The sequence below is a fragment of the Salvelinus sp. IW2-2015 genome, linkage group LG11, assembly GCF_002910315.2.
Source record: "Salvelinus sp. IW2-2015 linkage group LG11, ASM291031v2, whole genome shotgun sequence".
NCBI classification, from domain to species: Eukaryota; Metazoa; Chordata; class Actinopteri; order Salmoniformes; family Salmonidae; genus Salvelinus; species Salvelinus sp. IW2-2015.
In genome coordinates this window covers 25,235,266-25,258,576 of record NC_036851.1, presented here as the reverse complement: position 1 = coordinate 25,258,576, position 23,311 = coordinate 25,235,266, and the positions used below count along the sequence as shown (strand labels likewise).

At 46.0% G+C, this 23,311-nt stretch overlaps 1 long non-coding RNA gene across 1 annotated transcript in view; it reads left to right on the top strand.

Moving 5' to 3' along the window:
* The window catches only part of LOC111970033 (uncharacterized), a 27,312-nt gene extending 5,524 nt beyond the window's left edge, over positions 1–21,788 (top strand). Inside the window, exon 3 of the long non-coding RNA XR_002878066.2 lies at positions 21,666–21,788. This is a non-coding gene — a long non-coding RNA (uncharacterized lncRNA). The remainder of the gene's footprint in view (positions 1–21,665) is intronic.
* Positions 21,789–23,311: the final 1,523 nt, after the last annotated feature.

Here is a 23,311-nt window from a genome sequence, read left to right as displayed (position 1 = left end):
ACACACACAGCCACACACACCACCAACACACACACACAAAACCCCACACACACACACACACACACACACACACACACACACACACACACACACACACACACACACACACACACACACACATACCCATTGGATGAAAATTGAGTAGCTTCCAGTTCCTCGCATGTGCAGCAAGATAATGATGCTGTCATCAGCTAATCAGGTCAGCCGTGGAGGCTACCGAATACCAAAAAGCAGTGTGAGTCAGTGAATAGGTAATTGCTGTGTGTGTGTGTATTGGGTTTGATGCGTGGTGCATCCACGCCTGTGTGCTGTGTGGTGTGTGTTTGCATCTTACGTGTGCGCATTCATGTTGTGTAGAAAGTAGTGTGTGATTGCGTGAAAGGGTTGCTGTGAGAGATGAGAGGGAGGATGACCCTGATTAGCAGTGAGCTTTTAAATTCTCTCCTCCTCCTCAAGGTGTTTCCCTCCCTCCCTCCTCAACAAGTATCACAGTCTCATTGCAGAATTAGACATTCATCCACGTTCTGCAAACATCACATTTTGAGTGTTTTGTTGCTCCAAACGTCACATTTTGAAATGAGGGGTTAAGTTAAGGCACACATTACGAATAGTTAAGGTAAGGGTTAATGTCAGGGATAGGTTACCCCCCCCCCCCCTCCGGGATTTAATACACAACCTCTCATCCAGAGTCATGGATTACGTCCATCCACCATCCCCGTTCACAAGTGTCCTAGCAAAACCAAAGCCCACTTGATGGTAATAGTTGCTCACTGTTGCCGCTAGTGGCTGGTTTTAGGGCATTTCCGACGTCCTCAGGACATGGATAGACGTCCAATTTCAACATCATCTTGAACAACCTGGCTGCCTTCCTTAGCTGGCTATTTCATCATCCCTCTCTACCTCTCTGTCTCTCAAAATGTCTCCATCTTTCTCTCCAAAGTCCTCATTTGGGTACAGAGCAGGCTGTGTGTGTGTGTTGTTTATGTGTGTTGTGTGTGTGTGTGTGTGGTGTGTGTGTTTTTGTGTGTGTTGTGTTGTGTGTTTGCGTCCGTGCGTGCGTGCGTGTGTTGTTTGTGTGTGGGTGGGTGTGTGTTGTGAGTGTGAGTGTGTAAGGTGCGGGCTAACACGTCGACATCCTTATCACTAATCCTTTCTCTAGCCAGTCTTTTTATCCCTCTTCTGGTTCTGTCCATCTCCTGTCTTCTCTTCTCTAGTTCTGCGTGGCCCGTTGCCACGTCTACATTGTGAACAGCTTACAGAGAGCTATCGGGGCAGCTGCCCTCTCTCTTTTCTCTCCTCCCCGGTCTAGCTCTGCTTGATCTCATATTCTCTCTTTCGTGCCTGCTTAAAAGCATCTAGCTGAGCTGACATCAATCCTCATTCAATATCATTATTTTCCCCGATCCTCTCTCCCCTCCTCCTCTCTCCCTCGCTTCTGAGATCACTGTGACCTTTATCTCTTTCTCTTCTCTCTCTCTCCTAGACGTAGAATCCCTCCAGCCATACTTAGCTCTGACACTCATTCTCTCTCTTCTCTGCTTTTTAACACATTCCTCTCTTTCCTCTCTTGCCCTTTCCTCTGCGACTGATGTCTGTGAGTTGAGCCTGGTGACGGACAAAGTTGGTTGACTCATAGTGCCCCAGTCATTACGGATACAGCTATATTCAGCACGTTATTGAGTAGCCTATCAGCTATCAATTGTAAGTGATGGATCAAGTAGAACAGATCAGCTCAGTAGGGCCACTTGTAATAATCTTTGATAGTGTGTGCTTAATCCTCTGTAATTGAGGGTAGAACACGCTCTTGTTCTCTGTGTATCTATCCTCTACCCATTAGGAAGGAAGAGTGAGCCAGTCTATGGTGTAATAAGGGGCAGTAAATGACGCCGAGTGCAGAAGGAGGTGTGTGTGCACGTGTGTGTGTGTGTGTCCACTAGAGAGAGAAAGCCCCTGTGTGGTTGCTGTAATGGAGGTGTTTAGCTATGATGTTCTTGATGTATATCGTCTCTGCTTTTCCTTTTTCTTTTTTCCTGCCTGTGTTTTTCGGTTTGATTGATGATGATCTTCTATATCTTCTTCTAACTATATATACTCTCATTCTATCATCTAATCTCTACTACTATGTGCTTTCTTCTCTCTATCTGTTACACAACACAAACACACGTGCACACACTCACCTGCCTTCCTGGACTCGGAGGCCATGAACGGCCCACGCTTTATATTGTACAATGTTCCTATTTATTGATGGCTTCATATCTTTCTGTTTTCTTGTTTCTCTTATTTTTTATTTTGTTTTTTTTTATTTTTAGTGATATTTTTTTTAATATCTACATTGAGTATATCAAATAGCGTTATCTTTATCCTCTGCGATGTTATCATAGGGATAGAATGTCTACCACGACCTTATTTCATAACATGATTACAAGTGGCCCTACTGCAGCTGTAAACTCTGTTGTCACCTTGATCCCTATCCCTTACAAATGAATAGCTGATAGGCTACTCAATAACGTGCTGAATATGAGCTGATACCAGTATATGACCGGGGCGACTATGAGTCAACCCAACCCTTTGTCCGTCACCCAGCTCAACTCACAGACATCAGTCGCAGAGGAAAGGCAAGAAGGAAAAGAGAGGAATGTGTAAAAAGAGCAGAAAGAGGAGAATGAGTGTCAGAGCTAAGTATGGGCTGGAGGATTACCTCAGTCTGGAAGAGAGAGAAAGAAAGAAAGAGATAAGGTCACAGTGATCTCAGAAAGCGAGGAGGGAGGAGGGAGGGAGGGGAGAAGGAGTCGGGAAAATAAAATGACTATTGAATGAGAGAATTGATGTCAGCTCAGCATAGATCTCTTTAAGCAGGCACGAAAAAGAGAGAGAATATAGATCAGCAGAGCTAGACCGGGAGGGAGAGAAGAAGAGAGGGCAGCCTGCCCCAGATAGCTCTCTGTAAGCTGTTCACAATGTAGACTGGCAACGGCCACGCAGAACTAGAGAAGAGAAGACAGGAGATGGACAGAACCAGAAGAAAGAAGGGATAAAAAGACTGGCTAGAGAAAGGATTAGTGATCAAAGGATGTCGACGTGTAGCCCCGACCCCTTACACACTCACACTCACACCCACACCCACCCACACACACACACACCACACGACGCCCGAGCACGCACACACACACACACACACACACACACACACACACACACCACACACACACACACACACACACACCACACACACACACCCGAACCTGCTCTGTACCCCAAATGAGGATTTGGAGAGAAAGATGGAGACATTTTTGAAGAAAGACAGAGAGGTAGAGAGGGATGATGAAATAGCCAGCTAAGGAAGGCAGCCAGGTTGTTCAAGATTGATTTTGAAATTGACGTCTATCCATGTCCTGAGGACGTCGGAAATGCCTCAAACCAGCCACTCACGCAACAGTGAGCACTATTACCATCAAGTAGGCTTTGGTTTTGCTAGGACATTGTGAACGCGGGGGATGGTGAGGACGAATCCCATGACTCTGGATGAGAAGGTTGTGTATTAAATCCCGGAGGGGGGGGGGGTTAACCCTATCCTGAACATTAACCCTTACCTTAACTATTCGTAATGTGTCCTTAACTTAACCCCTCATTTCAAAATGTGACGTTTGGAGCAACAAAAACACTTCAAAATGTGATGTTTGCAGAACGTGGATGAATGTCTAATTCTGCAAATGAGACTGTGATAGCTTGTTGAAGAGAGGGAGGGAGGGAACACACTTGAGAGGAGGAGAGAACTTTAAAAAGCTCACTGCTAATCAGGGCATCCTCCCTCTCAATCTCTCACAGCAACCCTTTCCACGCAATCACACACCTACTTTCATACACACACATGAATGCGCACACGTACAGATGCAAACACACACACACACACCACACACACACAGGCGTGATGCACGCACGCATGCAAACATCACATACACACACACACACAGCATTGACCTACACTGACTCACACTGCTTTTTGGTATTCGGTAGCCCTCCCACCGGCTGCGACTGATTACTGATGACAAGCTCATTAATCTTGTGCACATGCAGAGAACTGGAAGCTACCTCAATTTTCATCCAATGGGTATGTGTGTGTGTGTGTGTGTGTGTGTGTGTGTGTGTGTGTGTGTGTGTGTGTGTGTGTGTGTGTGTGTGTGTGTGTGTGTGTGGTGTTGGTGGGTGTGTGTGTGTGTGTGTGTTGTGTGTGTGTGTGTGTGTGTGTGTGTGTGTGTGTGAGAAGAGAGAAAAGAGGGAAGCTATGCAATGCCTCTCTTCCTCTATCCCTGGCTTTCTTCCTACAACTCTCCCTCTCTCTCCACCTCCCCCCTTTCCTCCCTCCTCTACCTGGCTCAGTGCTAGAGAGAGAGAGGTCGTGAACGAATGGATTTTCCTATGTCCCTCGTTCTCTCCCTCTCTGCTTGCTCCATGGCTGCAGTAAAGAGAGAAGAAGAGGGAAGCGTGGAATGAATTAGTTTTGGCTTGACTTCACTCACACACGCTTTGAAGAACACTCACTGCCTTTACAGTTTGAGGCTTCACTCTCCCTCCTCTGTTTTTATCCTTTTTTCTCTCTTCACTAGATATTTCTCCTTTCATCCTCTTCTGTTTTCCCACTTCACTCTCATTCTCCTTTTCCTCGCTCCTTCTCTTTTCACACACTATCATTTCTTTGCCGTTATCCCATTTAGTTGTAACTGGATCTGGCTTTCACTGCTTCTCCTAATCTCTACCCTCTTCCTATACCTTTACCCCTCCCCCACACACACACACACACACGACATGATTTGTGTGATGTCGAATCTGCCAGCTTACAATGATTTTACAACCACATCTGTGTTGACTCAGACAGTAAAACCCTGTTCTAATCCTCATCTCAGATCTCATTGGATTATGAGCTATAGTAGCAGGCTCTTATAAATTCCTGAAAACACCAGGAAATTTGAATCAAGGAACTTGCAATTTGTTGAAACACGTTCTATCAGAATGAACAAAGAACAAAACAAACAATCAAATATGAAATTGTGCAGCAGCTGAGCTAAAGTGTGTGTCTGTGTCGTGTCACGTGTGTTGTGGTGTGTGTGTGTAGGTTTGTTTGTGTTCATGCGTATGTGTGTGTCTGTGTCATTGTTTGTTCATTTATTTTCATGTCTTGTCCCTGTGCTTCCTCTGCTGGTCTTATTAGGTTCTTCCCTCTTCTCTCTCTCTCTCTCCTCCTCCCTCCTCCCTCTCCCGCTCTCTCTCTCTATCGTTCCGTTCCTGCTCCCAGCTGTTTCTCATTCTCCTAACGACCTCATTTACTCTTTCACACCTGTCCCCTATTTTGCCCTCTGATTAGAGTCCTATTTCTCCCTCTGTTTTCCGCTCCTGTCCTTGTCGGATCTTGTTTGATGTTGCTGTCCTGCTCCTTGTTCCGCCCTGTCGTGTTTTGCCTTGGAATAAAGACTCTGTCTTTAAGTCGCTTTTGGGCCGCATTAATCAGCATAACAGAAGAATCCGACCAAGATGACCAGCGGACTATGGATTCTCTCAACACTGCCGTCGATTCCAGGGAGCAATGCTCGGCAGACACGAGCAGGAATTGTTTGCTGCTCGTCATGCCGTTGAAACCCTGGCCCGCTCAGGTCTCCGATTCTCTCTGGACAGTTTCAGAGTCTTCGTCTCGTTCCACCAGATACTTTCCTGGTCTTCCAAGTCTCCGGACCTAGGGTTAATAAACCCACCTTGTTACTCGGGCAGCCCATGAGTGTCCGCTCCTTTCTCACCCAGTGGTGATATTGTTGTCTTCAGTCTCTCTAAACCGTAATTAAGCAAAAATCGTCACCGTACCACACACGGGTTACTATCACCCGTTTCACAACATATCAATGTCACCCATGAGAGGTCAGCTTCGTGGCTCATCGTGTTATCGTTCCCCATCGGCTTGTTCACGTCGATAGTCACTCCCACTTTCAGTTGTTCGAGTCCGGGTCGTCTACCCTGCCCACCGTGTCATCGTGTCTCGCGTGTCACCATTGTCCATCGTGTCATCGCTGTCACGCAGTGAGGTCAGCGCGGGTCCACCATACGCCATTCTCGATAGTGTGCAAGGGTCATTAGATCTGTCGATCGTGTCATCGTTGCCTCTAATATCGTTGCTGATCATACGTACGTAATCTTCATAACGAGGGAGTATCGGTATTGTATTATCCATCGTGGTCATCGTGTCATCGTGTCATCGGTTGTTCTACTTTGGATGTTCCAAATCTCGAGTTTGTCGATTTGTGTCATCATGTCATGCGAGATAGCTTCCAGTTTAGCACGAGATCCATATCAAGAACCTATACTAGCAGCCATTCCTCACACTCCTCCATCTCTATCTAAAACAACAACCTGACAATATCTCCATCTCGTTAAATGCGATTCCACCCCAATGCCCGGTAGTACTACACTATCACCTCTCAATATGATCTCGGTTTCTCACACTAGCCCTTTAGTCTTACGCCTTACCCCCAGTGACCTGGAATAACGATCTCCATCTTCAGTGCCACCAGCCTAGTGCGCACAGCTAACCCTGTGTGCATCATCTCTGCCCTATCTCGTATGTCTCAACTCGCAGCCGATAGTCTACACCGTAGCACCCTGCCCTAACGCTTATCTCCCATCTCAAGGTGCCATACCAAGCGGCTAGTCAGACAGAACTATTCCCCGCATCATCTCTCCCATCCAGTCACAACCAGGCCTTAGTCCAACCTCAAGTACCCTCGCATATCCCAGTCTCTCAGGCAACCAGCCTAGTCTACACTACCTCTGGCATATACTTCTCTTCCATCCGATTGCAACCCACGGCCCTCAAGATTCCCTATACCACTACCCTGTTAGAATATCTCAGTCCAACCACGAGCCTCTATCTAGGCATAAGCTACCCTCCTACTTATCGTTCCCTCCGCGTCAGCCCTACGTGGTATGCCAACCAGAGCCGCTAGGTCCTACACGCCCTCCATATCTCCATCTCCAGTCTAACCAGCCTAGTGCTACCACTACCCTAGCATAATGCTCCAGCTCAGTCCAATCTCAGTAACCGGGTCTACACTTACCGCTGCTTTATCTCACTCTCCTCCCGATCACTTCCCTATCACCACAGCACTCCAGCTCTATGTCTACACACCCTCAGCCGCTCTGCAATATCTCACATCACAGACCTATGGCAGCTCCAAGTGCTAGCTACACTACTCCGCTGCAGCATATCTCGCATTTCTTATCAGTCCAATCCGCGCAAGCCTTCAGTCTTACCGCACGTAACCCCTCACAAGAGAGATCTCAGATCCAAACGGCCAAGCACTAGTTCTCCCAACCGTCATCACTACCCTGTCCCTCACTATTATGCGTTCTCCCATCTCACGTTCTCAACAGACCTAGTCTACCACTGGACACACTCAGTCATTATGTCTATGCCATCACTTTCAGGTCCTACCAGTTAAAAAAAGACCAGAAAGCTCGCCTCCCCCACGTAAGAGCGCCCTAGTCGTACACTACCAGCGGGGCAATCTCCATCTCAGTCCAACCTAGAGTCCAGCCTATCAAAGCAGCGCTCATACCCTACTCGACAATGACTTCCTCCCAAGTCTCCAAACTAGCGCCTTAGTTCTAACCATACTAGCCCGCATTATCTTCGCACTCAGGCCTACAATCCTCAACGCGCTATGTCTACACTACCCTCCATATCGGTGACCCGTGCTTGCAGTGCGCTAGACCCTAGTCCCTCTATTGCCCACTACACCCTGGCATCATTTCTACTAAGACCTTCCTCGAACGCTGAGCCGTTATGTCGTGTACTTTCCACTACCCTGCATATCTCATCATGCACAGAGAGGTGCCCAACCTATGCCTAGTCTGACACTGAGCCGCTCTATCGTCTGATAAACCTCAGCATGATCCGATTCCATACCCAGAAGCCAGCGTTATTATGACGAAAAATCCCCACTAACCCTGCAGATAATCTCCACTCTCAGCCATGAGCCACCGCCATGTATGTCCCACCTATGAACACCTTACCTCTGCGAGTATCTTAGACATCTTCTCCATGGCCAAACCAGCCTAAGTCACCAAATCCACTTACCCTCCTTACTCTACTCAGAGCACGATCAGTCTCATGTGAGACCAACACCTAACGCTAGTGTTTCATAACACCTCTCACCCGAGCATTAATCCTCCACTTTCTCAGTGGCCAAAACCTACACTAGGCCTAGAGTGACTCTTAATCCTTCAACTTTATCTCCAGTCATTATTCTCCACTCCGTTCTATCCCTAGTCCCACCACTCAGTGTTCCTATTGTGTGCCTGCCCCACTGTACTCCCATCCACATCATCCATCTCAGTGCCCTAACCAGGCCTAGTATCGTACAATCTACCCTGACATAATCTTCACTGTCCAAACTTCAAGCCTAATGTCTATGCACTACCCTGCATATCTCAGTACCAAACCTAAGCCTTAGTCATAACTCTACATACCCCTTAGTCCACTAGTCGTCAAAGCGTCTCATACTCAGGCTATAGCATCTTTGACACTACCGCTGACGAGTTGATCTCCTAATTCCAGCCAGCTGCCTAGCGTCATATCACCCTTACCCTGCACTATGGTTCTCCTCATCCTCGTATGTTCCAACCAGCTACGCCTCAGTGAGATCGTGACACACTCGTGATCCCGTAGTCTATGATCAAGGCTCCATCCAAGCCTGAGCCTAGCTCTGGACACTAAGGCCCATGCATCATAATATCTGTCACTACTTTCTACTGTATGCGCATGTTATATGTTAGACGGTAGAGGGAGATCTACAGGATCATGGGAGGGTTCGTGTATGAAGCTGAAATAGTTTGTCCCAACCCAGGAGACCAGGATCAGCCCTCAATTACAGAGAGCCTAATATTCTCTCATCCATCATTCTCTCACATGGCTCCTTGGCGCCTGGTGGTTCCTGTATCGTGCGTGGTATGAGTTTGAGGTGGTGTCTGTTTTAAACACTGCTTTCCTGTTGGGACCACTCCCCCTGCTGGGGTAGGCACTATTCTCTGCGTGTCGGCCAACCGAACGTAAAGTGCTCTCGAAGGATTATCGCTGGTTCTACTCGACGCCATTATCTCTGACGAACGATAACCGTTGGTTGCCTTCGTCCTCTTCCCGCCGGAGCGGGTTTCTTTTTAACAAAAGGACGCTTACTCTGCGCCCCTGCTGAATATATCGAGGACTGAATGTGGACATAACGGTTAAGGGAATCGTCTACACGCTCCCCTTGCTATGTCGTCAGCCGTGTGTCTGGAGATTTGTGTCAGAGTATAGGTTTTTCAGCTGTGTGTTTCCCTTTGTGGTCGTACTTGTTCCAGTATAGTTTGTGAGCGCCAGTGTGTCTTTACTAAGTGGACCTTCGTCAACGCCTTACCATCTCGTACGCCATTCAGAGAAGACATAGTCGCTGTCTGACGACGTGGGAAAACCAGCTTTAAACAACTCCGTTTTGGCATTTTGAATACCGGTTGCCGTTCGGTCTTGCGCGAAATGCTCTCCAGCTTGTTCTCTCAAGGTGTAGTGCTATTAGTTATATAAGTTTCTCCTTTGTGTGTTTGTACTGAAAGACATGCCCTGAACTCTTTGTTTCGTTACCTTGACATATCCTATTTTTTCACCGTCTCTCGAGATATTCAGCACGTTCGACGTCCTTGTACTCCAAGCGCTTTTAGAGTGAATGTCTCTACGTTAAGGCTGAGAACTGGCGCCTTTCGTCTCCTCTGTCCACCATTCTCTCGTTCTGTTATTTTCGCTGAAGGTCCATTCAGATGGATCCCCGCTAAGCCAGGCGTCAGCGACTTTGGCCCGTTCCAAGTCGACGTTCCGTGTGTTTTCAGTGCTGACGTCTGCAGCGGCATTTCTCGGTACTTTTTCAGCTAATCTTATCAGCGTTTTCATTCTAAATTTCGTTCGGTCAAGTGCCTGCCCCTCTCACAGCTCTGACTTCTGTTCATAGTCGTGCTTTAACGTGTTGCTCCGTCGCAGCTCCCTCAAGAGCGTTTTACACTCCCACCCTATCCTTGTTACTCCTGACGTCACTATAATGCGAATATTCATCAGTTTGTCCGAGAGTGACGCTTCAGAGGGCTAGGGAGCCTTATCACTGTCCAGCGCTTCCATTCTGACGAAGGTCCAATCCTTGCGCCTTACCTTTTCTCAGCGGCCTTCGTCGCTCCATCGGAACGCAAGCTATGATTGGGTAACCGCGAACGCATCGCCATTCGCTTACCAATAGCGAATTCGAACCAGTAGGTTTGGATGCGGGCGCGACTTCCTTTTGCGTTGGACCTGACCCAAAGACCCTTGACAATACCCGTTCGGCCAAACCGACTTAAGCATCTCAAGTCGCGACTGGGCGTTGTTTTCGCTCGTTCCTGGAGTTCTGTGGATTCCTATCGCCCCGGGAAATAAAACACCAAGCCTCTGAAGTGCCTTACTCGTCTCTTTAGTTCTCCGTGTGGCTACTCTTACCGACCACGAGGGGATTCTCCCTTTGTGCACAGTGCATTGTTGTCGCGTTGACTGTTCTGGAATTGAGAGACAAGGCTAAAGCATGAGCGCACTGCGACCCACACTGCCGGATAGGCTTTTCCATCGGGTTGCCCGACGCGCTTGTCCTCAGAAACCTTCTGTTCCCTGTCTCTTTACTCGTCTGGTCTGTTCTTCAAGTGGGCTCACGTCTGCCATTGAGCTTTGCCATCCCCGGCTCGGGGTACGCTTGCTTCTATTCGCCAGCAGTTTTTGTGCCCTACTCAACGGGAGCGTGACACGCGCCTGTTCGGCTGGCTATTTCGTTCGGACCTCAGGACAACTAAGTCAAGGTAGGAACTCTCCTCCTCTGCCCTCGTCTCAGGACCGCCTTCCCATCCTTCTCGACCATGGTCTCACTATCGCCTTAGACTTATTTACCGGTCGACCTCGTCTGCGGGGAGGCAACTGTGATTCTCTCATCGGTATCGACTAGGCTCTCTCAAGCGACATGTTCATCTCCCCCGCTAAGCTTCCACCGCTAAGGAGACGGCACAAGATCATCACTTAAATGTCGTTTCAGAATCCCTCTACAGCCACATGGCCTCCGTTCACCGTACGCCAACAACTCCCTCCAACGCCCGCTCACACGTACACACGTTTCAGACAAGGCGGCTCCCCCCAATTCACGTCACGTCGTTTGAGGCGCACAGTTTCGTCCGCTGCTTGAACGGGTACTTTGCTTCCGTCAGCTCTCTTCCGAGCCTCTTCTCGCCATCCGCCAATCAACGGTCAAGCAGAAAGGTGTGTGTCCAACAGTCGAATTGGTCGCATATTACGCAGCCCTTCGTGTTCGAAACCAGTGCGCGGTCTGGGCAGAACAGTCCCCCTGGCGAGTACGCTCATAAACTGCGCTTCCTTCGTCTGCCTTACACCGCCCGCATCTCCGTTCAGAACTGCGTGTGCACTATCTGCCGATACCAGCACTTCCCTCTGCCTTCTCGTCCCAGCTCCCGAGCGTCCATGCGACCGTAGTCCCTTCCTCCGCTCAGGCTTTGCTTCCGAGAACTTGTGTGCGCACCTGGAGGGAGGTCCCAGGTCGCCACTTCTGCCGTGACAGGGCGCAGACTTGAGAGCCGCCAATAAACGTTAGGATAAGGCCTAGTATGTGTGTGTGTGTGTGTGTGGGTGGGTGTGGGTGTGAGTGTGAGTGTGTAAGGGGTCGGGGCTACACGTCGACATCCTTTGATCACTAATCCTTTCTCTAGCCAGTCTTTTTATCCCTCTTTCTTCTGGTTCTGTCCATCTCCTGTCTTCTCTTCTCTAGTTCTGCGTGGCCCGTTGCCACGTCTACATTGTGAACAGCTTACAGAGAGCTATCTGGGGCAGGCTGCCCTCTCTCTTTCTCTCCCTCCCTCGGTCTAGCTCTGCTGATCTCATATTCTCTCTTTTCGTGCCTGCTTAAAGAGATCTATGCTGAGCTGACATCAATTCCTCATTCAATAGTCATTTTATTTTCCCCGACTCCTCTCTCCCCTCCTCCCTCTCTCCCCTCGCTTTCTGAGATCACTGTGACCTTTATCTCTTTCTTTCTTTCTCTCTCTTCCCAGACTGAGGTAATCCCTCCAGCCCATACTTAGCTCTGACACTCATTCTCTCTCTTTCTGCTCTTTTTACACATTCCTCTCTTTCCTTCTTGCCCTTTCCTCTGCGACTGATGTCTGTGAGTTGAGCTGGGTGACGGACAAAGGGTTGGGTTGACTCATAGTGCCCCAGTCATTACTGGTATCAGCCTATATTCAGCACGTTATTGAGTAGCCTATCAGCTATCAATTGTAAGGGATAGGATCAAGGTGAAACAGAGTTTACAGCTGCAGTAGGGCCACTTGTAATACTCTTTGATAGTGTGTGCTTAATCCTCTGTAATTGAGGGTAGAACAGCTCTTGTTCTCTGTGTTTCTATCCTCTACCCATAGGAAGGAAGAGTTGAGCCAGTCTATGGTGTATATAGGGGGCAGTTAAATGGACTCCGAGTGCAGGAAGGAGGTGTGTGTGTGCACGTGTGTGTGTGTGTGTCCAGTAGAGAGAGAAAGCCCCTGTGTGGTTGTGTGAATGAGGTCTTTGTTAGCAGAGTTGAGAGACAGTGAGCCGTGAGAGAGACTCGGACACACAGTATTACCTGACAACCCCCCTCTCTCCCCCATCACCCAAGCAACCCTGTGCCCCCAATCTACACATACACTCTCACACAAGCATACATTTACACACACACACCTGAAATACCTCATCCTGTGCTATAATACATTTCCCCCTTCTCTCTATATATCACTCTATACCGCCTCTCTACGTTGCTCCCTCTTTATCTATTCCTCTCTTTTCCTCTAGATCCCCCTCTCTCTTTTTCTCTGTCTTTGTGTTTGAACAACTGAAACTGTTTTCCTGTTCCTGGCCCTCTGCTTTATCTGACCAGGTGGAGGGGAGGAGGGGGCTGTTGGCTTACCTGGGGCTAATACACAGAGAGCACTGTGTGTGAGAAGAGAGGGGGCGGGAGAAGAGGGAAAGAGAGAGAGCAAAAACAGGTGCATACAGAAGGAAGGGGTTTAGGGCAGTAGATATCAGAAACGGCAACTCTTTTATGTTTTCTTGAGTAGTCTTAACAAAAGGAACATAGGTTTTTACAGGAATGGGAATGCGAACTCTCAGACAGTCACAAGACTTCCTTTATCATTTCCTGTGGAAAGACATGGAGAAGAGGGTGAATACAACATGAGATACGGAGTGGTAGAGGAGAAGGTAGAGAGGTAGATTATCTGGTGTGGTCTGTTACATGGGTATTGTCTGTTTTATTGACTGATGCATATGGAATTTACGATTTTTGAGTGTGAATCTGATTGTAGATTTAGTGTGCAGAAGACATCATGCAATGGGTGAATGATAATTTTAGCTAAGTCTGTGGTGTCTTGTAATGCATTGAGTGGCTGAGGCAGCGAGCAGGGAAAGCAATGAAATAGCTACCTTCACATTCTCTCTGTATGTTTCACTCTCCTTTGCTCCCCTTCCCCTCTTCCTACCTCTCCTATTTTCTTCCCCTATCTTTCCCTCCGCTACCTCCCCCTCTATCCTTTCTTTTCACTCTCCCGACTTCCCGTCTATCTCTATCTCTCCTTCTCCCTCCTATCTTCCCTTGTCTCACTGTTCTCGCTTCTATCGCAAACGTAGACCGGCAGTCAGTGGCGTACCACAGTTTTGTTGTTTTAAAGCACATTTTTGCTGTTTTAAAGCTAATTTCCTGCCATTCTGCATGTATTTTATTGCAATGGGGCACAGATTAATATGTGAAGTTTTGTAGTTAATCTCATGCTATTTTACAAATTTTCCATGAGGCAGAGAGAACTTTGCAGTTTTAAATATAATTTCCTGCAATTCTACACACCATTCCGGAGCTGCGGGGATGTGTGGTACACCAGTGCCATTAGTGACTCATAGACCGTCAGTGACTCACAAAGTGATTTCCCCTAGTTTTTTTTTGTAGTTTTGAGGCTAACTGTTCTGTTCAGAGTATTACGTGTCCTAACTCATATCATTATTAGACGAATGGCCATACATTCATTTGAATTTAGAATTGATTAAGGTATAGCCCATACTCTATGATACAGACGATATGACATAACCAATGTTGCATGGTTGGATGTGAATGGCTTAGGCCGGAGAACACAGGGACAGTATTGTCTATATGTAAGGAGGGGCTTCAACAAGGGAAAGTTCCAATGTGTGTGCATGTTTGTGTATGTGGAGGGTACAGGAGACTGCAGTAATCTCTGACTTCTCTGAAGTGATGAAGCTGGTTGGAATCTGTCTGGAAGACAGGACGTCACATTTGATCCCAACGTGCCACTGGAGTTATTTAGGGACTCTGGGGGATGACTCATAACACCCCTTGCTCCCCCCACCCCCTTGTCTGCCCCTCACTTCAATTTCCTTTTTCCCTTTCTTCTCCCTTCTCCCTTCTCCCCCTTTCTTCACCTAACGTCAAAGATCGTTAGGTGTCTTATCTAGAGGTCTTTACATCACTCACAGCCCTGTTATCACTGCAGCCAGGGCACTGCTCGCTTCTCTCCTCCTTTCGCAGGAAAGTCATCCATTTTTTAACCAAGGGAGGGATGAAGGGAAGGGGGGCGGAGACGTTCGACCTGTCTGGAGAGCCTCCTTTTCTTTTTTAGTTAGATTTGTTGTATTTAGAAGGGGCATTGACGCAGGCTGTACCAATGTAATCAATCCATTTTAGAATGTCACAACGGGTTCTGGAAATAAAATCTGCACAGACACTCACACACAGACACTCACACACATTTCTCAGTCTTATCACTGCTGTCATGCGTGTGGACTCAGACAGCCAGTTTGCCTAACAAAGGCAACAGAGTCTGGATTATATCTGTGTCCGTGTGTATAAATAATGTATAATAAGCTAATACGCTTTCCATATTCTGTTAAACTTGCCTGGCTGTTGACCATAGGGATCAGTTTAAGGATTCTGTCACTCAAAGTCAAGGCCTCTGCTTATCAGCACACATACACATGCACGTGAATGCACACACACACACACAGATACATGTGACCCGTTTCAGAAAACTAGGCATATGTCGCGGGTTTAAACGTACCGTTTGAACGTACTTATTTGGCAGAAATGCCTTCTCGAAAATGTGAACTTTCATGTGCCTTAATAACAAAATTGTATGCCATCTATAAATAGACATAAAATTGTTAAATTACGAGCCTAGTTGGTTTAGCCATAGAAAAAGTCATCAACCTTCCCGCTAGCCATGATTGGCTAAGATAATGAGTGGGTTTGACATGCTGAGAGATGGGTTTTGATTGGTCTGCCATATAGCACGCTTCTGTCTATTTTAGCTGGTCAGTATGTCTAGGTAATCCTGTCTAACACTGTTTTTTTTTTTAACTTTTGCGTAGTAAAACGGCATAAACCTAAAGTCAAGTTAAAGTGTACTGTTAGCAAGCCAACGTTAGCTGGCTGGCTCGATAGCTAACGTTACGTGTATGCTCTCCACTTTCTGGTGGACCGAGTTTTGAAATCAGTGGAATTTGAGTATGATAGCTAAAGAGATGGAGAAAACACCTGTCTCCAGATTACATCTTCAAACTAAGGGTAACCATGGCATCCGACAGGAGACAAGTCCATCCATGATGTATATGGGTAAGATAGTCTAGCTAGCTACACTTTCAGATATTACATGTTTCTAATTTTGACAGAAAGTGATTTCATTTCAAGTTAAAGTGTACTGTTAGCTAGATAACATTAGGTGGCTGTCTCGCTAGCTGTCTCGCTAGCTAACATTACATGTATGATCTCATTCTTTGTATCGCTGACGCATTTGCTTGACTAGTTATAGCCTAATGTTAGCTAGCTAACATTCAACCTGGTTGGTTAGCTACCTGCAGGTTCATGCTGGGTAGTAACATCATGAGTGGGGATAATGGTTAATTTTTTACCCAGCTAGCTAGCTAGCTACATGTCTTAACAAAAGACTCTTATCTTAGTGTGCGAGAGCGCAGAATAACTGATGAATTTATGAACTCTCAACATCCGTTGAATATGGCTGGTGTCAGTAAACGTTGGCAAAAAAAGTGTAATTAAAGTGTTGCCAGCAGCACAGCTACAGTCACCAACGCTCGGGATAACATGAAAACAGCCTAACCAGCTCTGCTAGGGGGAGTAAAATGGTCAGAGTGAGGTGTTCTCTCATTTGTATCTGGAAGTAGCTAGCAAGCTAGCCAATGTTAGCCAGTTAGCTTGGGTGCTTGATTGCCGTTGTGAGGTCAGAACGTTCGGATCAACCCTACTCAGGTAGCAGGTAGCCTACTGGTTAGAGCGTTGGGCCAGTAACCGAAAGGTTGCTGGATCGAATCCCCAAGCTGATAAGATAATAATCTGTCTTTCTGCCCCTGAACAATGCAGTTAATGCACTGTTCCCCAGTATGCAGTCATTGTAAATAAGAATTTGTTCTTAACTGATTTGCCTAGTTAAATAAAGGTTAAATAAAAAAATATATATAAAAAAACTCATCGACCAGAGTGTCCAGTGTGCGCTCTGAACATGAAATGCTCTGAATTTACGAAGCACAGTTGCAGTCACCAACGCTCTGGATAACATAACAGCCTAACCAGCTCTGCTAGGGTGAGTAATGTTCAGTGAGCTGTTCTCTCTCACTTAGATGTCTGGAAGTAGCTAGAAAGTTATCTTGGGTGCTTGACTACTGCTGTTAGTACAGAACACTCTAATCAACCCGTAAAGAGATGGGTGGGGCTAAAGCTTAAGAGGGTGTGAATGATGCTGAATGGGTGTAGACAAAGAAGGGCTCTCCAATAGTAGTACCAAAACATTCAAAGGCCATTTTCTCAAAAGTGAGTTTACAAGTTTATCAACTTTTAAAGCAAAATTACTTTCCCATTGTTTCTCAACTATGACATACCATTTTGTAGCTCTGAGTCTCTACTTTTCTCCAATGTAAAAAACACAATTTCAAATGTTGCTACATAAGACCGATTGGAACCGGTCGGTCACAAAAGTGTATATGCAATTCGACCTGTTCACACCACATTTACATTTACATTTACATTTAAGTCATTTAGCAGACGCTCTTATCCAGAGCGACTTACAAATTGGTGCATTCACCTTATGATATCCAGTGGAACAACCACTTTACAATAGTGCATCTAACTCTTTTAAGGGGGGGGGGTTAGAAGGATTACTTTATCCTATCCTAGGTATTCCTTAAAGAGGTGGGGTTTCAGGTGTCTCCGGAAGGTGGTGATTGACTCCGCTGACCTGGCGTCGTGAGGGAGTTTGTTCCACCATTGGGGTGCCAGAGCAGCGAAAACAAAACCACAAAAACATTCTTTGATTAAAGTTTTACTATGCCCTGTCTTCCTCTCTCAGTCCCTCTGTCTCTCTCACTCTACTTTTACTATCTGTTTGTCACACCCCATTTCCCTCTCTCATTGCCAGCATCATCCCTCCTCTTTCTCAGTCTGTCTCTCTTAACCGCTTTCAGTTTTAGGTAATGATATTTCAGGTCATTCTTCCTCCCGTCCCTCTCTCTCCCTCCTCTCTCCCCTCTACCAGAGCCGGATTTGGGTTAGGAGGTAGAGGTCAGGGGCCCCACGTGCCCGTTCGTAAATCCATCGCTGCCCACTTCACTCTCTATCCCTCTCTCTATCCCTACTCTCTCCCCTCTATTCCCTCTTTCCCTTTCTCTATCCCTACTCTCTCCCCTCGACTCTATCCTGAAACTCTAGGAGCTCTAAAAAGAAGATTTTCTCCCAAACTACAAAACAACTCCTTGTTCTGTGGGATCACAGAAGGCCTCCTGTGAGTGTGTGTGTGTGTGTGTGTGTGTTGTGTGTGTGTGTGGTGTGTGTGTGTGTGTGTGTGTGTGTGTGTGTGTGTGTGTGTGTGGTGTGTGTGTGTGTGTGTGTGTGTGTGTGTGTGTGTGTGTGCGCGTGCGTGCATGTCTGCCTGCATGCGTATGTGTGTGGTATTACCTCTCCTACGCCTCTGATCATTGACTCATCCATATTCAACCTGTTAATAATGTACAGGGTTTTCTCATCTTCTGCCTAGCCTGTAACATAGTTCCAATAATTACTTCATTCTAAACAAGATAGAAGGAGAAGACGATGACTCAAATAGTGAGAAGATGAAAGGATAGAGTGCAGGAGAGGACAGATGGATACATCGGCAAGTTCATAAGAGAAGAAGGGTGGGAGGAGAGGAGAGAGTGAGCATGAGAGATGGAGAGTGTAGAAGAGATAGGCATAATGTATTTGCAGGATTAAATCATGATGTCAGATCTTAGATAGAGTTGAAGATTAAAGAGTGGCCATAGCAGAGGGCTTCATGTACAAATGATCGTGTAGTCAAAATAAAGATGGAGCATTAGTTACAGCAGTAAAGCTACTGATTGAGATGAAGAGTTGAAGGGCATTGGGACATTGGTTGAGTAGACGATAGGGCAGATTAAAAGAAAGTGGTGGATGTGATAGCATCTAGCTGTACCAGCTCTCACAGTCTCACGTCAGAATTAGACCTTCATCCATGTCATCAAATGCTACATTTCAAAGTTGTTGCAAAAGTCAAATTTCAATCTTAAAGTGAGGCATTAACTCTGCATGGTTAAGGTAAGGGTTAAGGTTTGGGATCGGCTTAAAACTAAAATCTTAAAAACAACTTTCTATCTAGATTAAAACTGGCAACCTTTGGAATCAGAGGCAGATTCTTGTGCCCATCCCCCATCCCTGTTCACAATGCCCTAGCAGAACCGAAACCTACTTGAAGGTAGCTGCACTCACTTTTGCCCCTAGTGGCCGGTTTCTACGTCATCTTCCGACATCCTCAGACATGGGTGGATGTCGAATACTGACTCATATCGCGGGTGACCTGGCTGGCGATAGAGTGTTGTTCCAGTATTACTGTAACTCCCTGCTGTGGGGTCGGAGCTGTCAGACAAGCTGAACGTTTTCAAGTCGGAGAGAGTGAGAACGATAGACACAACATTTATATAGACAGAAACGCTGAGGTTAAGAGGATAGGATGCTCACAAGTACACACACACACAGTCCAAATGGGGGTTGGGGAGGTGGGTGTCTCTTTAACTAACTCGCTGCTGTTTTCTATGGCTTTCTATTCCTATGTGATTTTTTCTACTGTCACATAGGGTCCAAAGCCATTGGGTACAGAGTGGAACCTCTGCTATGTCACACACACAAACACACACACACATTCACGCTGCAGGGACTAAAGCCATCGGGTACGAAGTGGAACATCTGCTAACGAAGGGGGAGAAGGGGAGAGGAGGAGAGGAATGGGGTGAGGTTGTCAGGGCTTGAGGAAGGAGAGGTTGCAACTAAACTGCGAAAGTCAACACACGCACACACAGTGTGCCTGTAGGCAGCCCTGGCTCTGGGTCAGCGATAACTGCCCTAATATGAGATGAACACTTCCATAGGACACACACACACAAAACACACATCCACCGCACACACACGCTAGTTGACGCTTGTTCGTCAACTAGCGTAAAGCTCTCAGTTTTACCACCTGGCTCTTAATCTCAAAGCAGCATGTGATTGGCTAACGGTAGGGAGGAAGAACTGTTAACGTGGTACTTTCTCTATCCCAACAAAAAACCCTAATGCATCTGTGACTGTCAATCCATGTGTGAGAGTAAGAGAATTCTGACAGTTAAAATGACCACAAAGATGTGCGAACGTATTCCCCATGACATATCCATGGGCTACACGGTCTACAAAGAGGTTGTCAAATAATAGAGAGACGGAAGATGTCAATCAAGAAACCAGTGTTTAGTGCTGCATATCATTTGTTTTTTCAGTGCTCGTTCTTTATGTCTCAGTCAGATGGAAAGTAATCTGTCATAATTCATTATTTCTGGCTTAACTCCTGATAATCATTTTTCCTGTAATGCTGTAGGGAGAATAGCTGGTATTCAGAGTGGAATGAAAAAGTGGCTTTCCTCCTGCTTGAGTCACAGAGATCGATAAACTGTCGATTTATTCCTTACCGATTTGTGTGTGTGTGTGCGTGCGTGTTTGCATGTGTGCGCACGTTGGCAGAGTTATGGGCTGACCTATGGATTGCCACTCAGTAACGTTCAGAGTTTCCCACACAACAGATCACGAATCTATTATGTTCTAAACTTTTCACGGCTCAACATCCCCTTGTTTAGTTTAATTTGAGCTTTAATGTTTGAAAATCTCTGGAGTGTTTTTGCCTTCTGGATAAGAAGTTTGCCTACTGGATAAGTGCAGCAATATTTACTGACATGAAAATCTGATTCTAGACTGAACAAAAATATAAACGCAATATGTAAAGTGTTGGTCCCATGCTCCATGAGCTGAAATGAAAGATCCCAGAAATGTTCCATACGCACAAAAAGCTAATTTCTCTCAAATTTTGGGCACAAATTTGTTTACATCCCTGTTAGTGAGCATTTCTCCTTTGCCAAGCTAATCCAGTCCGCCTGACAGGTGTGGCATATCAAGGAGCTGATTAAACAGCATGATCACTACACAGGTGCACCTTGTGCTGACAATAAAAGGCCACTCTAAAATGTGCCGTTTTGTCACACAACATAATGCCACAGATGTCTCAAGTTTTGAGGGAGCATGCAATGTTTCCAGAGAATTTTATGTTAATTTCTCTACCATAAGCCACTTCCAACGCCGTTTTAGAGAATTTGGCAGTACGTGCAACCGGCCTCACAACTGCAGACAACGTGTAACCAGGCTAGCACAGGACCTCCACATCCGTCTTTTTCACCTGTGGGATTATCTGAAACCAGTCACCCGGACAGCTGATGAAACTGTGGCAGACAGCGTGTATGGTATTGTGTGGGCAAGCGGTTTTCTGATGTCAACGTTGTGAACTGAGTGCCCCATGGTGGCGGTGGGGTTACAGTATGGTATGGGCAGGCATAAGCCATGGAAAACAAACACAATTGCATTTTCTCTATGGTAATTTGAATGCACAGATATAACGTGATTGTTGTCGTGCCATTCGTGCCATTCATCCGCCGCCATCACATGTTTCAGCATGTTTCAGCATGATAATGCACAGCCCCATGTCGCAAAGATCTGTACACAATTCCTGGAAGCTGAAAATGAAAACAGTTCTTCCATGGCCTGCATACTCATCAGACATGTCACCCATTGAGCATGTTTGGGATGCTCTGGATAGACGTGTACGACAGCGTGTTCCAGTTCCCGCCAATATCCAGCAACTTTGCACAGGCCACAATCAACAGCCTGATCAACTCTTTGCGAAGAAGATTAATTACACTGCATCAGCAAATGGTGGTCACACCAGATACTGACTGGTTTTCTGTTTCACACCCCTAGCTTTTTTTTAAGGTATCTGTGACCAGCAGATGTATATTTGTATTCCCAGTCATGTGAAATCCATAGATAGGGCCTGATTTATTTATTTCAATTGATTGATTTCCTTGTATGAATCATTGAAATTGTTGCATGTTGCATTTATATTTGTGTTCAGTGTACTTTAACACCACCTCTCTGGGTCTCTGTCTCTCTCTCTCTCTGCAGGTATTACATGTGTCGCAATCAAACCATGCCCCAGTTCACCTTTGCCTGTTTCTGTGGTCTGCACGGCTTCTGCCGGAGACGGACGAAGAATAAAAATAAGAAAAGGGAGGAACAAGTGGAGATGGAGGAGAAACAGAGGGATCAGGAGACGGAGGTGTGAAGGAAGTCTGGAGGGACTTCACCCTCCTCTTCATCTTCTCAGAGACTCTGTTTTGGTCATAGTTGAAAAGCCGTTGAAACCCCTTCCTGTGTACTCAGTCCTTGGGAATGAAGGCAGGATATTTTCACCAAACACACTCAGTACCACTGATTTTGACTCGATTTAACTTAAAACTATGATCTGTAATTTCTTATAATTTTTTTTACTCCATGTAGGCCAGTACACTTACAAAGTCCTGCCAAACTGAATTACAGATTGTGCCTTTTAGATGGGGAGATGGAACAGTATGTAATGATGGCATTCTTCTTTCTACGTCCAGATCCTTTTCCATTATTCACACTGTGGTCCGTCTCTCCTCCACCTGAAGCAGCTGTTCAATCAGCAGCTTCACTGGACAGTGTAGGTAGAGGTCAAAGGTTAAAACAAATGTTATTTACAATCTCCTCCACCAAGGGGATGGGCACACACACATGTAAATTAAAGATACGCATGGGTCTGTAAATGTGACTCACTGCCTCGATTACAGTAGGTATTATTAAGTAACAAAATGATATATCTTTTTTTTTTACATTAGATAAAAGTAGAGACTCAGAGGTAGAACATTGTATATCATACACTGCAGTTGAGGAACAATGGGAAAGTAATTATATTTGAAAGTTGATAAACTTGTAACTCCACAATGAACCATAATTCGCAACCCATACAGTAATAGCAATACAAACGGATTGTCATAGCTAGCCACCATGCATGAATCTGCAGGCAGCTAGCTAGCTAACATTGGCCTATAACTAGCAATGCAAATGGATTTCTGATAAACTAATAATATTTCTACACAGATCATACACGTAACGTTAGCTAGTGAGCCAACAAGCTAACGTTCGCTAGCCACCTAACAGTACGCTTTAACTTGCAATGAAAATGACTTTCTGGCTAAATTAGAAACTTATAATATCGCTTCATGGCAGACTGCTACCCCTTTAACTCTGTTTTGTTTGTAGTTACAGCTTGTTTGGCCTGCGTTGTGTCAAGTCACTCCAGTTCACACTGTCCGTAGGAGTAGTCCATCTAAACTTTTTTCCACTGATCTTTGTCTATAGCACCTGCTAAAATTCAGGGCAGCAATGTTGTTGAGAGCAGTCCAACATTATATCTTCAAAAAAGTCGCGGTAGCCAGGATTCACATAAGAAGCAGCTCATGTTATAGACAGAAGCAGGCTACATGGCAGACCAATCCGATCTCATCTCTTGGCATGTCCAGCCTATCCATTATCTCAGCCAATCCGGTCTTTTTCCGTGGCTAAACCAACTAGGATCCTAATTTAACAATTTTATCCGTATTTACCAATTGCATGCCGTTTTTGTTATTAAGGCACATGAACGTTTATATGTTCCAGAAGGCATTTTGATCAAAATAAAATAAAACTTTCAAATGCCTCTCCTGTGAAGTAGTGACGTGCGACATACGCCTATCTTCTTGAAACGGTTT